The following is a 14732-nucleotide window of genomic DNA, read 5'->3' as shown; positions in this document are numbered from 1 at the left end:
CATAAATTGGGACAGATGTTTAGAGTGAATGTTTACTATATTTATTGAAAATCATAAAATTGATAATGATTAAGTACTACAGTTTACAAATCTCTAAGACAATGACTAAATTATAAAATACAATTATGTATATAGTGTTTTAATAAATACATACAATAGCTAAATATGAGAATAATAAAAAAAGTTTAAATAAGATGTTTAGAAAGTAAAAGTAGATTTATACAGATTTTATTAATAAATGTCCATATTATATTAAAGGAAAACATTCAAATACATATAACTTGTTTCAGTTAAGTAAAGTATACATCAAATACAAATAAAATAAAACATTTAAGAACTTATTTGCCTATATCAGCTCAAAAGTCATCTCTAAATTTTTAATAAGCATTTAATTTTTTCACAATAGCAAAATGTAATAATCAGAATTAATAAAAGAATGCAAATGATTTATTTAATTGAAGTTAAAACACCATAGATATTTCTTTTTATAGATAAGAATATTTAATAAATACAAATGTTTAATTCTTTATAAATTAATCTGTTTTATTATGATAAAAATGAGTTTTTATATTGAATACATTAATTGTCCGTCCCTTATTAGTTTCATTTATTATAATTCAAAATAATATTTTTCTGCTACCTGATAATATAGTTCTAAATGTCATTATATGAGTAAACAGATGAAAATAAGAATATTTTTCAACATTTTAGATGCAGAAATTCTACTGAATATTAAAACAATTATAAAACTACATGTATTCATTTTTCATAACCAGAAAAAGACAAAAAAGTTGATGAAATTCATAAATAGTACATACATCAAATGTTTTTTGTATATAACTTTTGTAGGTTTCCAGTAAAAACAATCTGAAATGAAGATTGGGATTAATCTTTTTTTTAAATATGTGAATCTTTTTTAATGTTTATTTTATTGATTTTTGAGAGGGAGGAAGGGGGAGATAGAGAGAGAGGAACATAGATCTGTTTCTGTATATGCCCTGACCGGGGATCAAACCAGTAACCTCTGCACTTCAGAATGATTCTAACCAACTGAGCTATACAGCCAGGGCAATTGGGATTAATTTTGAAGAGGTCAATGTCAAGGTACTAAAAGTAAGGTACAGAGAAACTAAGTCAGAAAAGGAAAGGAAATCATGAAAGATGGTGCACTATTAACATGCTGGCCACTATTTTTCTGTTACCTTTTATTAAATTTTTTAAAATTTATTTTTTTATTTTATTGATTTTAATATATTATATTTACATAGATTTTAGTGTCCCTCCAAATGCATCCCCCCCATGTTTCTCTCAACATCCCCCTTGCCACTCTCCTCCCACCATCCTCCCCCTTCCCTCCAGGATTTTATTTTCTGCTCTTTATAATGCTGTTATGTGTATATATAATTTCACCAATCTCTTTCCTTTCTCTGATCCCATCCTATCATCCCCTTTCCCTCTGTCTGCTTTCCCTCTGGTCCCTTTGATCCTGCCTTTGTCTCTATTCCATTCCTCAATTCACATTGTTCATTGGATTCCTCAAGTGAGTGAGGTCATATGATATTTTTCTTTCTCTGCCTGGCTTATTTCACTTAACATAACAATTTCCAGGTCCATCCATGCTGTTGCAAAAGGTAAGAGTTCCTTCCTTTTCATGGCCCCATAGTATTCTGTTGTGTATGTGTACCACAGCTTTTTAATTCACTCGTCCACTGACAAATACTTGGGCTGCTTCCAGATTTTGGCTATTGTAAACAATGCTGCCATAAACATGGGGGTGCATTTCTTCTTTTGAATCAGTGATGTGGTGTTCTTGGGATATATTTCTAAGAGTGAGATGGCGGGATCAAAAGGCAGTTCCATTTTTAATTTTTTGAGAATTCTCTATACTGTTTCCACAGTGGCTGCACCAGTCTGCATTCCCACCAGCAATGCAGGTGGGTTTCATTTTCTCCACATCCTTATTATGTGTTGTTCTGTTAATGAGCGCCATTTTGACTGGTGTAAGGTGATATCTCATTGTGGTTTTAATTTGCATTTCTCTAATGACTAGTGATGTTGCCAACATCATACTCAAAGCTCAAAAATTAAAAGCATTCCTTTTAAGATCAGATACAAGGCAGGGGTGCTCCCTTTCACCACTCTTATTAAACATAGTTCTGGAAGTTCAGGCCACAGCAATCAGACAAGAAGAAGAAATAAAAGGCATCCAAATTGGAAAAGAAGTAAAACTATCATTATTTGCTGATGATATGATACTGTACATAGAAAACCCTAAAGTTGCAGTCAAAAAACTATTAGTCCTGATAAATGAATTCAGCAGTGTGGCAGGATATAAAATTAATATTCAGAAATCTGTGGCATTCTTATACACCAACAATGAACTGTTTGAAAGACAAATTAAGAAAACAATTCCTTCACTGTTGCAACACAAAAAATAAAATACCTAGGAGTAAGTTTAACCAAGGAGGTTAAATACTTGTACTCAGAAAATTATAAATATTGATAAAAGGAATCAAGGAAGATACAAACAAGTAGAAGCATATACCATGTTTGTGGATAGGAAGAATGATCATCATTAAAATGTCTATATTACCCAAGGCAATTTATAAATTTAATAAAATTCTTATTAAAATACCAATGACATATTTCAAAGATATAGAACACATATTCCAAAAATTTATATGGAACCAAAAAATAACACAAATATCCTCAGCAATCTTGAAAAAGAAGAATAAAGTGGGTGGTATCACACTTTCTGATATCAAGTTATACTAAAAGGTCATTGTACTCAAAACATCTTGGTACTGGCATAAGAACAGGCATACAGATCAATGGAACAGAATAGAAAACCCAGAAATAAACCACACCTTTATGGACAATTGCTATTTGACAAAGGAGGTAAGAGCATATAATGGAGTAAAGACAGTCTTTTAAACAAATGATGTTGGGAAAATTGGACAGCTACCTGCAAAAAAATGAAGGTAGACCACCAACTTACACCATTCACAAAAATAAACTAAAAATGGATAAAAGACTTAAATGTAACTAGAGAAACCATAAGCATCTTAGAAGAAAACATAGGCAGTAAGCTCTCCAACATCTCTCACGGCAATATATTTCTTTATTTATCTCCATGGGCAAGTGATATAAAAGACAGGATGAACAAATGGGACTATATCAAACTAAAAAGCTTTTGCACAGCTAAGGACAGTATGAACAAAATAAAAAGACAAACCACACAATGGGAGAATATATTTGACAATACTTCTAATAAGGAGTTAATAAGCGAAATTTATGAAGAACTTGTAAAACTCAACACCAGGAAGATAAACAATCCAATAAAAAAAAGGGGCAAAAGAAATGAACAGACTTCTCTAACAAGGACACACAGATGGCCAATAGGCATATGAAATAATGTTCACAGTTACCTTTTAAGACAAAGCAATCACTTGGCTGTTTTGTATGCTGGACATCTGTATACAAATGGATTCTTATTGTTGCTGCTCATTGGGGGAAGTAAGAACAGGACTCCTGTTTCTCATCAAATTTTTACCCACAAGAAGTTACATTTACACCTTTTCTCAAACACACACACACACATACACACATTCAGTTTGCATTATTAGACCCTTTGATGGTTGCTTGAGGAACCAGACCTGTTGCCCTGCAGTGGTTCTCAAACTTTTTGAAGTTGGGGCACATTTAAAATCCTACAAATAAGTGTAGGCACACTATATACAAATTTCTGAGAAAGATGTTATAATAATTGTCAAATATTAAAGAAAAAAATAAAGTCCAAGCATGCTTTTATGGTAGTTAAACAAAATAAATATGACAAAATTAAATTTATTCTGACATTAAAAAACATTTTTATGTTACATATTTTGAGTTATGCTTTTTAGAATTCATAAAAAAGAGGAGTTAAAAATAAAAGACAAAAAAGTTATCTTTTTATATATATAGATACACTCTTAGTAAGATTTAGTAAATTCGGCAGGTCCCAACGTGAATGTGTTAAATTTTTTCATTCTTGTGTTTACAAGAAACAAGAGCCTGATGTGTCCTAGCGATTTCTTCAATGTTTGGGCATATATTTGAAAGGTAAACTCTCATTTCCTCATCAATACATTGAAGAATTCCTCTCTTTTTACTCTTAATTGTATTGAGGGTAGAAAGTCCTTATTAACATAAATAGGATGTTGAAAATTATAGTAAAATGTTCAAAGCTTTTTTAGATATTGCCACATATTCTTTTTTTATAGAAATCTAAAATTTTTTAATCATCAATCCAAAACCCCCACCATACATATCATCTTAATTTTACACCAAACAAAGGATAGAAGAAACTTGCCTCTAGTCTTTCAGGGAACATTGGGGGTAATGTAAACAATCCAGCACCACAGCTTAACAGCCTTTTGCAACCTAATCAGGCAAGTGAGATGGGGGTTGGGCTGACTGTCAGTTTACAGCCAATTCCCCACACCTCTGTCCCCCAAAACTCTCAACTCCAAAATCTCTATTGGTTTTTTGGTCCCCAACAGGCACATGTTTCTCTGGAATACCATAGAGCATACCTGAAAATTTTCTAGGGTGCACCAGTGCACCCAGGCACACACTTTTAGAATCACTGCCCTAGAATGTGGTACGTTATTCAAATTTGGAAGGAAGGAACCCAAAATTAAGGCCAATGGCTGATGAACCTGATTGTACAGTGGCAGTCAAACATTGAAGCAAAGCTTCATTGACCCAAGTGGAAGATCAACTACAAGAGAAACTGGGAAAGAGCAAGTAAGAAACTGGTATAAGGAAATTTGCAGAGGTTTGTATATCCTATATAATGGTTGTCCCTATGTCTTCAAATGTGCTATAATCTCTGTCATTAAAAAACAATAAAAATTTAGTGATCCCTCATTCATCTTTACCTACCATCCTTTTGCCCGTTTAGAGGTAACATTCTCAAAAGAATTTTCTATATTTGTTGTGATATTTCTAAAATCTCGATTTTTTTTCAGCTATTACTCAGGACTTTTAGTATATCAACTTTCAAAATTTTCATTGGAAATTCTAATCTGTTAATTCCACCATTCTTTCACTATGCCCCTCCTCTACCACATTATTCTTTTTGAGCCTGGATCTCATCTTTAAAAACTCCCTCTGTTTTTATCTCACAAGCATTTGACACAGCTAATCACCCTCTCCTGTTCCTTCAACATTTATCTTCCGGGCTTCATTGATTATTTCCCCTGGTTTTTCTCCAGCCTCCCTAGTATTTTATCTTTGTCTGTTTTTCGGGTTCCTCTCCTCTGCTCAATTTCTAAATGTTGTCCTGCTGCAGGGCATTTTCCTAACCCATACAGTGATATTGAGTACTGCTTCCTATTGTGAATTAAATCTATCACAGGCCTGGCTCCACTTTGCTGGTAGCCATGTGGTTCAGCCTAACTCTGTGCAGTTATTTGGTTTTCTTAGAAATGCCAAGATCTGGACATTCTCAAGGACTGTGCAGTAGCTGTTCTCACTGCCTGCAAATATTTTCCCCCAGAAATTCTAACAGTTACTTTTCATATACTTTGGATCTAAATTTAAAATATCTGGGTGGACCTCTTCATCCAGGAATCTATAAGATTCCTTAATTTTAACCACATTTTCCTGTTGATTTTACTTCTTAGCATTTGAAAAAATCTTATATCTTTTTAAATTGTTTTATTAGAGTAGGATCTATATCTCCCCACTGTAAGACCATCTGCTCAGAGCAGGAGCCTAATCTGTCTTGCTCACTGGAATGTATGAAGGAACCTCAACGAAGCTCCAAAAATGGGCATACAATGAACAGCTTTTAATGAACAATACAAAAAACAACATTATAAAGCATTTTTTAATCAAATAACCTAATATTTAAAATACAAATACCAAGACTATAGAGTATATATTGTATGATATATACTCTATGTAGGATATGTAGGATAATAGAGTAAATATTGTATGATAGGCATTCATATTTTAAAGTTGGATTATGACTTATTTTTAAAAAACGATATACACCAAACAATTATATGTATGCTCTTTAATCAAATATAAATAATGGCCAACAAATTAATTACTGATGGACTCTTAACCATATAGCAGCTTATATCCATAACAATAATATTCTGCCTATGGGAAAAAATATATATATCTTGGAAAATTATTTTGACCTTGCTTTGAAATTTCTTTGTTAATGTTTAGTGTTTCTTTTTCATTTCCAGCATTATTAAGGTATAATTGACAAATAAAAATTATATATATATTTATGACATACAACCTGACATTTTTATGTATAAACACATTATGAAATAATCTATGCAATCAAGCTACTGAGCTATGTATCACTTTATAGAGTTGCATTTTCTTCTTTTTTCTTAGTGTGATAAGAACACCTAAGATCTACCCTAAAGGCAAATGTTAAGAATACAGTACAACATTGTTCACTGTAGTCTTATTTCTGTACATTAGAAGTCCAGAACTTATTCATCTTGCATAACTGAAACTGTACCTTTTCACCAATAGTTCCCTTTACCCTCCAAGCCCTAAAAAACACTATCTTATTCTGCTTCTGAGCATTTTACTATTTAGATTCCACATGCAAGTGAGATCATGCAGCATTTATCTTTTCGTGTCTGGCTTATTTCACTTAGTATAATATTCTACAGGTTCATTAATGTTGTTGCAGATATTTCTGTATGTGTGCATCTCACATTATTAAAATCTATTTATCTATCGAAGGACATTTAGGTTATTTTTATATCTTGGTTATTGTGAATGTTGCAGCAATAAATGTGGGAGTGCATATATGTCTTCGAGATCCTCATTTCATTTTCTTTGGATTTATATCCAGAATAAAATGGTTAGATCACATGGTAATTCAATTTTGAACTTTCTGAATAAACTCTACACTTCCCATAATGGTTTTACCAATTTATGTTACCACAAGCAGTGTGCAAGTGTTCTTTTTTCTTTTGAAAAATATCTATTCAAGCCTGACCAGGCGGTGGCACAGTATATAGAGCGCCAGACTGGCATGCAGAGGATCCAGGTTCAAGACCCCAAAGTCACCAGCTTGAGCCCGGGCTCATCTGATTTAGCAAAGCTCACTAGCTTGAGCCCAAGGTCTCTGGCTCGAGCAAGGAGTCACTTGGTCTGCTGTAGCCCCCTGGTCAAGGCACATATGAGATAGCAATCAATGAACAACTAAGGTGTCACAACGAAAAACTGATAATTAATGCTTCTCATCTCTCTCTGTTCCTGTCTGTCTATCCCTATCTCTGACTCTCTCTGTCTCTGTAAAAAAAAAAGAAAAAAGAAAAAGAAAAGGAAAATATCTATTCAAGGTCATTGGTTATTTTAAAGGGAGTTATTTAGTTTATTCATTTGGAATATAAATATTAAATATGTAATTTGCAGGTATAGATTAGAAAAATATTTTAGATCACTTCATAAATAGTATGTCCTTTTCCAAGTGTGTGTGTGTGTGTGTGTATGTGTGTGCCTAAAATGTCTATTTTCATTTAGTTTTTAATATTCCTATTTATTAGGATATAATAAATGTACATAAACACACACCACAACTAAATAAATGAAATAAATTGAACTTTAAATGGAAATTTAAAAGAAATGTTTGCTTTTAAGTGATAAATTTCCACTAACCTACTAATGAAATAACTTATATAAGACTGTTACAAACTACAGTATTTTGGAGGAAAAATGGGCTTTAAATGAGATGGTGGTGGAGAGGAGAGTAAAGAATGACAAATGTATGGTGATAGAAAGTGATTTAACTTTGGATGATGGGTACACAACATAATTAACAGTTCACCTGAAACCTATATACTTTTATTGATCAATGTTGCCCCATTAAATTTAACTTTCTAAATAAAATTTTAAAAAATATTTGCTTAGTTTTAAGTGATATGTGATAGGTACTTGTCTTTCTCTGACTTCTTTTTTCTCTTAGCATAATACTCTCAGACCCATTCATGCTGTCACAAAATGACAGACTTTCTTTTTTATGACTGATTAGTATTCCATTGTATAAATGTACCACAGGTTTTTTATCCACTCATCTACTGATGGCCACTTGGGCTACCTGTAAATCTTGGCTGTAGTAATTAGTGTTTTAAGTTTTTTTGTATATATTCTCAGAAGTAAAATAGCTAGGCCATAAGTCAGTTCCATTTTTAAATTTTTTAGATAACTCTATACTGCTTTCCACAGTGACTGTACCAATCTGCATTCCTACCAACAGTTCATAAAAGTTCCTTTTCCTCACATTTTTGACACTTATTTTTTGTTACGTTTGGGGTGCCAGTTAAGTCAATGAGGTGCCAGTCCACACTCATTAGGATGGCTATTTAAAACAAAAAACAAAACAGAAAATAAGTGTCAAAAATGTGGCCTTTCGGATAGCTGTTTGGTTTTAATTTGTATTTTTCTCATGATTAGTGATGTTTAACATCTTTTCATATGTCTATTGGCCATCTGTATGTCCTGCTTGAAAAAGTGTCTATTCAGGCCTTTTGCTCATTTCTTCTGGTGTTGAGTTAAATAAGTTTCTTATAAATTGTGGCAATTGAGTACTTATTAGATGTATTGGTAAATATATTCTCTCATTCAGTGGGTTGTTTTTTTCATTTTGTTCATGGTTTTGTTTGCTGTGCAAAAGCTTTTTAGTTTGATGTAGTCTGACTTGTTTATTTTTTTTTATTTTCCTTGCTTGGGGTGATATCAGAGAAAATATTGCAATGAGAAATTTCTGAGATTTTACTATGTTTTCTTCTAAGGGTTTTATGGTTTTGAGTCTAATATTTAAGTCTCTAATCCATTCTGAGTTAACTGTTGTGTACGGTGTAAGACAGTCGTCAAATATTATTTTATTTTTTGCATGTATTTGCCCAATTTTCTAAACATCGTGTATTGAATAGACTGTCTTACCCCATTGTATGTTCTTGCCTCATTTGTCAAATATTAATTGACCACAAAGGCATGGGTTTATTTCTAGGTTCTTTATTCTCTTTTATTAACTTATATGTCTGTTTTTTTATGCAAGTACTGTGGTGTTTTAATTACTATGGCTTTGTAGTATAATTTGATATCCGAGAGCATGATGTCTCCAACTTTGTTCTTCTTTCTCAAGATTGCTGTTGCTCTTCAGGGTCTTTTTTGATTCTGTTACAGGAACAGGTCAGAATTTGTGTTGTCTGTTGTCCCTTTTTGCCAATTTAATGAGAGATAGTGACTGAATAAGTATAAGGGCATCTTTAATTTCAAATTGCAGCTACCTGATAAGGCAGGTAACTACTGTCCAAAATAACTGCCTTACACTCTCCTGGTGCTGCATGTTTTTATAGAAGTCAGTGGTTGTTGTTGTAAGGGGCAAAAAAAAAAAAAAAAAAAAAAAAAAAAAAAAAAAGAAAGAAAAATGTCCAAGCAGTTAGTCACGTAATAGTGTGCGGGAAGTGGGAGTCCAGTTTGAAGGAATCTCGCCTCTACAAGTTCTTCTGATGTAGCACAGGCCTAATCAGCATGGCCCTATCTGGTGTCCTTGGTAAATTTTCAAGGCAGCGGTGGCAGGTGTCTCCCAGGAACAGCTGGGTTGTGATGTCTCTAAGAACTTCTGCACTAGAACTCCCTGTATTTCTTAGCCAACAAAATAAAGTTTAAGGTTTGTAAACTAAGCTTGTAGCTATCAATAGTGCTTTAAATCCTTGCAGGAAATTCTGCGACTCATTACAAGAAATTATTATAATTTAACTGCTTACAGTTCCATGTAAATTTCTGAATTATTTGATATAGTTCTGTGAAATATGCCATCGGTACTTTGAAAAGAATCTATAGATTGCTTTGGGTAGTATGACATTATAATGGTATTAATTCTATCTGTGAACATGGTATATGCTTCCACTTATTTGCATTATCTTCAGTTTCTTTCTTCAATATCTTTTAATTTTCTGAGTCAGATCTTTTATAACCTTGGTTAAATTTTTTTCTATGTGTTTTATTCTTTTTGAAGCAATTGTGAACAGAATTGTTTTTTTAGTTTCCCTTTCTGATAGTTTATTATTGGTGCATAAAAATACAATTATATATGTATTTTGTATTCTGCTACTTTACTAAATTTATTTATTAATTATAATAGTTTTTTGGGGATCTTTAAGGTTCTCTGTGTATAGTGTCATGTCATCTGCAAATAATGACAGTGTTATATAATGAATAATGAATGTTTATGTGGTTAATATCCTTCATTTGTTTATGGAGTGTATCATGTTTATTGACCTGCAAATACTGTACCAACCTTATTTGATTATCCTGTATAATTTTTTTAATGTATTTCTGAATCTGATTTGTTAATATTTTGTTGAATATTTTATTATCAGTGTTTATTAAAAACATTGGCTTATAATCTTTTTTTTTTCTTTTTAATGTCTCTATCTGGTTTTGAAATTAGAATAATGCTAGCCTCTATTTTAAATATATTATTTATTGTTAAGTTTCTAGGTGACATTTAATTTTGATGTATGGATTTACTACAGAAATTTTAAAACTTCAAGTTGTGTCCTACATTCTGAATGAGTTGTTTAGAATAACTTAACTATATTCTAGTCCTAAAGAATTCAGAGTAGTTTCTGTCTTTTTAATAATGCATAGTTACTAACTAAACATAAAAATCATAGCTCTCAAGAATGTCTTGTCTCGCTATCTAGAATGTAAAGATCCGATGGTCTGCATAGCTTGGTATCCATGAATTGCCCTAGTATGAGACTCACCTATACTTTAACCTTCTTCTTTAGCCAAAAATGCTATTTCTTTACTTTGCAGTGGTACCTTCTAATAATAATCCCATGTTTCTTTCCCTACTTCTTGTCACAATATCCTCCTGCATTTGCTCCAGCTTCTCATAGTCACTTTTACCATAGTAGTTGTAAACCTGCTTGATTGCATGTTTGACAGCATCAGAAAAATTTCTTTGATATCTAGGGACAGCTGTCTTGTCTAGGCAAAAACTATGATCAAATATACACTGATTTGAGAGTTATCACTCTTCTCCATCTAAAAAGACTCTAGACAATAACCTGGATAATAACTTCCCAATTTCAAATTTACATTGAATATTTAATGCCATATAAATCAGTCTCAACATGCACACTGTACTCCAAAATTACACTCCTTATTTTAGCATCGGTATCAGGATATGTCTTAAATCTTTTGTTAAATACTAAGTGCCACAGGACTCATACTTGAAGAATATATTTGCCTAAAACATGAATTCAATAGTTAGAAAGTCATGATGATTACATACCCTAATTCAGTACTCAGCTGATTATTTAATCTGAGATGCAATTTGAATTTGTATCTTTGGTGTGTCTCTGATTTGGAAGTCTCTCATGTGTGATTATAAAAAATATCATGTGTTGTATTATGGCTCAATCTCTGCTTAATGTCACATTCAAAGGAACTAATGTTCAACTCCAGAAAACTATAGTATTTCTTTTATAAAGTGTTTCACATTAAAAAAGAAAAGTCTTCTATTAAGACTTTAATTTCTCCAGGAGACATTATTTTGTAAAAACTATGTTTGAAGTATGTGAAATTGATTTTGTAAGGCAATAAGCTTTGAGTGTTAAATAATGACTGATTAATACATTTTGGAATGAAAGATTATTCCAAATTTTGGAACTATGCATATCTGCATTTGAAGTAAAATAAGATATGATGCCTTTACAAGAGGATTAAATACTAATGAAAGAAAGAAAACAAGAATCAACAATAATATTACTGATAATTATATATTTTTTATTTTGCACAGTTGTTTTTTGTTTGTTTGTTTGTTTGTTTTGTATTTTTCTGAAGCTGGAAACGGGGAGACAGAGTCCCGCATGTGCCCGACCGGGATCCACCTGGCACGCCCACCAGGGGGCGATGCTCTGCCCATCCGAGGTGTCACTCTGTCGCGACCAGAGACACTCTAGCGCCTGGGGCAGAGGCCAAGGAGCCATCTCCAGCACCCCGGCCATCTTTTGCTCCAATGGAGCCTCGGCTGCGGGAGGGGAAGAGAGAGACAGAGAGGAAGGAGAGGGGGAGGGGTGGAGAAGCAGATGGCCGCCTCTCCTGTGTGCCCTGGCCGGAGTCGAACCCAGGACTTCCACACGCCAGGCCGACGCTCTACCACTGAACCAACCGGCCAGGGCCATCACAGTTGTTTACAGGGATTCAGAAAAAAAAGTTTTACATGGGTTTGGGATCATGGAAATTTGGAACAAAATATGTTTATGCTGTGATATAAAATATGAGAAAGATTGATCTAAGGAAAAATTAAGCTTATGGAAAAGCACAGTTTTTTTTTTAAACTGTCCAATATTCTTAAACTCACAAATAGTCTACTATGGCTACATGAAAAGTGCTTACAAGGGAGTGACAAGAGATGAGGTATAATGATGAACAGAGGCTATATTCTTAAGAACTTCTATTTAACTAAGAAATTTAAAGTTACTTCTTGACTACATCGATCAGTTCAAGTTAAGGGAAAGACGCTATATTTGAATTTTAGAACACAATCATTTTGTTAGCAATTACTAGTCATAGATACTAGGTATTAGAATGAACACTATTGTAGCCAGGATGCCACTTGTAAGATGTGAAATAATGAAAGCTTGCACCATGATATCGGAGATACATGGAAGTTGATCTGCAGGAAAAAAGCAGGAAGAGGAGTATTTCTGCTCTTAATTTCATGCTTTCCAAAATCTGGACCATGATTTATGCCATATTTCAGTTATCATGTTTAGTAGCCTAGCCAAAACCTGACTGTGATATTATTTACTCGTCTCTTCCATATCACATTAATGATACACTTGATGTAACTAACCACAGCACTACCAATATATCTCTGTGTTTTGTTTATGCTCCTTTGAGTAATGAGATTGTTAAATTAGAAAAACAAGGAAAAGAAAAAAAGAAAGTGCTTTTCATAAATCCTGTGAAAATTATCAGCCTGTGCAACATGGTTAAATAGTGAAGTTGCTATTAGATTGTCTTATTATGGCTGGTCCAACAGAGCTCTCCCTACCCCCACATTTACACATCTACACTCACCTAGAAATTTCATTTGCTCCATCACAACTGATGGTAGTCAGGGACAACAAAAGCAAGAGTTTAAAGCTGGGAATACTGTTGCCACAACTAATATTTCTCTTTCTCCTGATGATTATGTTATCAAAGACACTCCCATACATAATGCTCTAGTAATACATGTTATTTTTAAAAAATACTCTAGGATAAAAGGGAGGTAAATTAAACACTTCATCATCCTCCAAGAACATACACACTCTTGTTTCTTAGAAAGTGTTAATAATATAAAATGATATGATCTCTGTGGTAGTGACAAAGATTCTTTTCTTTACCAACTCCAGTCAGGCTCCTGTGAAAAGACTTCTCTCAACTTTGGGCTTCCATATCTGTCTTTCTTGGTCTAATATTAGCAAGAATTCTAAGTCAGTTTAGGCATAATCCTACACCCTCGATATCAGATCGGGTTCCTCATCTTCCACCATCCCCCAGGTATGTCCGATCACTGTAATCTGCCTTCAGGGAGAATCCTTTTAGGTTTGTTTAGATAGACATCATCCCTTAATTCTTCATGTTTCTTAGTGGTTGTGAATCCACTACTTTCTACCTTGCTCGTTGGCTCTACATTCCTGCTTTCATTTGTTGTATTGAGTTGAGCCCTGGTTCTGTCCCCTACCACAAAATCCCATGATAGTAACTCCCTTTAATAAAGTATTCTATACCTTTCTTTAGCAAGTGTCATGGCATCTTTTTCTTTAACAGTAAGAATATTAATGCCCCTTTAAAAAAATGTTTACATTCTAATTCTCAGAACCTGTCGATATGTTACTTTACATAGCAGATTTGAATTAAGTTCGCAGATGAAATCAAAGATGCATATGCACTGACCTTAAAAAGGGACATTATCTTGAATTATCCAGGTAAGATATCAGTGTTATTACAAGTGTCATTAAAGGGAAAGATGAAAGCAGATAAGAACCAGAGGGATGGCAGCATGAAAAAGACTCAGATTAAATTTGCCGGCTTTAAAGGTGGAGGAGGGAGCCTGAGCCAAGGAGTACAGATGGTATGTGGGAGCTGGAAAAGGCAAGGAAATGAATGCTTTCCTAGCAATTCCAGAAGGAACAAAGCCCTGTCTACACTTCAACTTCATCCCAGTAATACTCTATTGATCTTGTCTTCTACAAAACTGTTTTTAAACTTGAAAGGAGGATTGCCAGAGGGTAGGGGGGTTGGAGGGGCTGGGTAAAAAAAGATGAAGGGATTAAGAAGTACAAATTGGTAGTTACAAAATAGTCACATAGTTGTAAAGTACAGCATAGGTAATATAGTCAATAATATTGTAATATCTATGTATGGTGCCAGACAGGTACGAGAATTATTTGGGGAGATCACTTCATATATAGTACAACTGTCCACACACTTTGCTTTATACTTTAAACTAATATAAAACAGTATTAAATACCAACTATAATTGAAAAGTAAAATGAAACAAACTTTTGTAGTTTTTAAGTCCCTTAAGTTGGTCATAATTTTTCACAGCAACAACAGAAGACTAATTTTATCTCCATGTGGTTTGGCTAGAAATCAGAGGTGAATTTAGAACAGTTTGAAGGCCTCTGCAGAGGGACAGA

The sequence above is a fragment of the Saccopteryx bilineata genome, chromosome 5 (assembly GCF_036850765.1).
Source record: "Saccopteryx bilineata isolate mSacBil1 chromosome 5, mSacBil1_pri_phased_curated, whole genome shotgun sequence".
NCBI classification, from domain to species: Eukaryota; Metazoa; Chordata; class Mammalia; order Chiroptera; family Emballonuridae; genus Saccopteryx; species Saccopteryx bilineata.
This window is presented reverse-complemented; position numbering follows the sequence as displayed.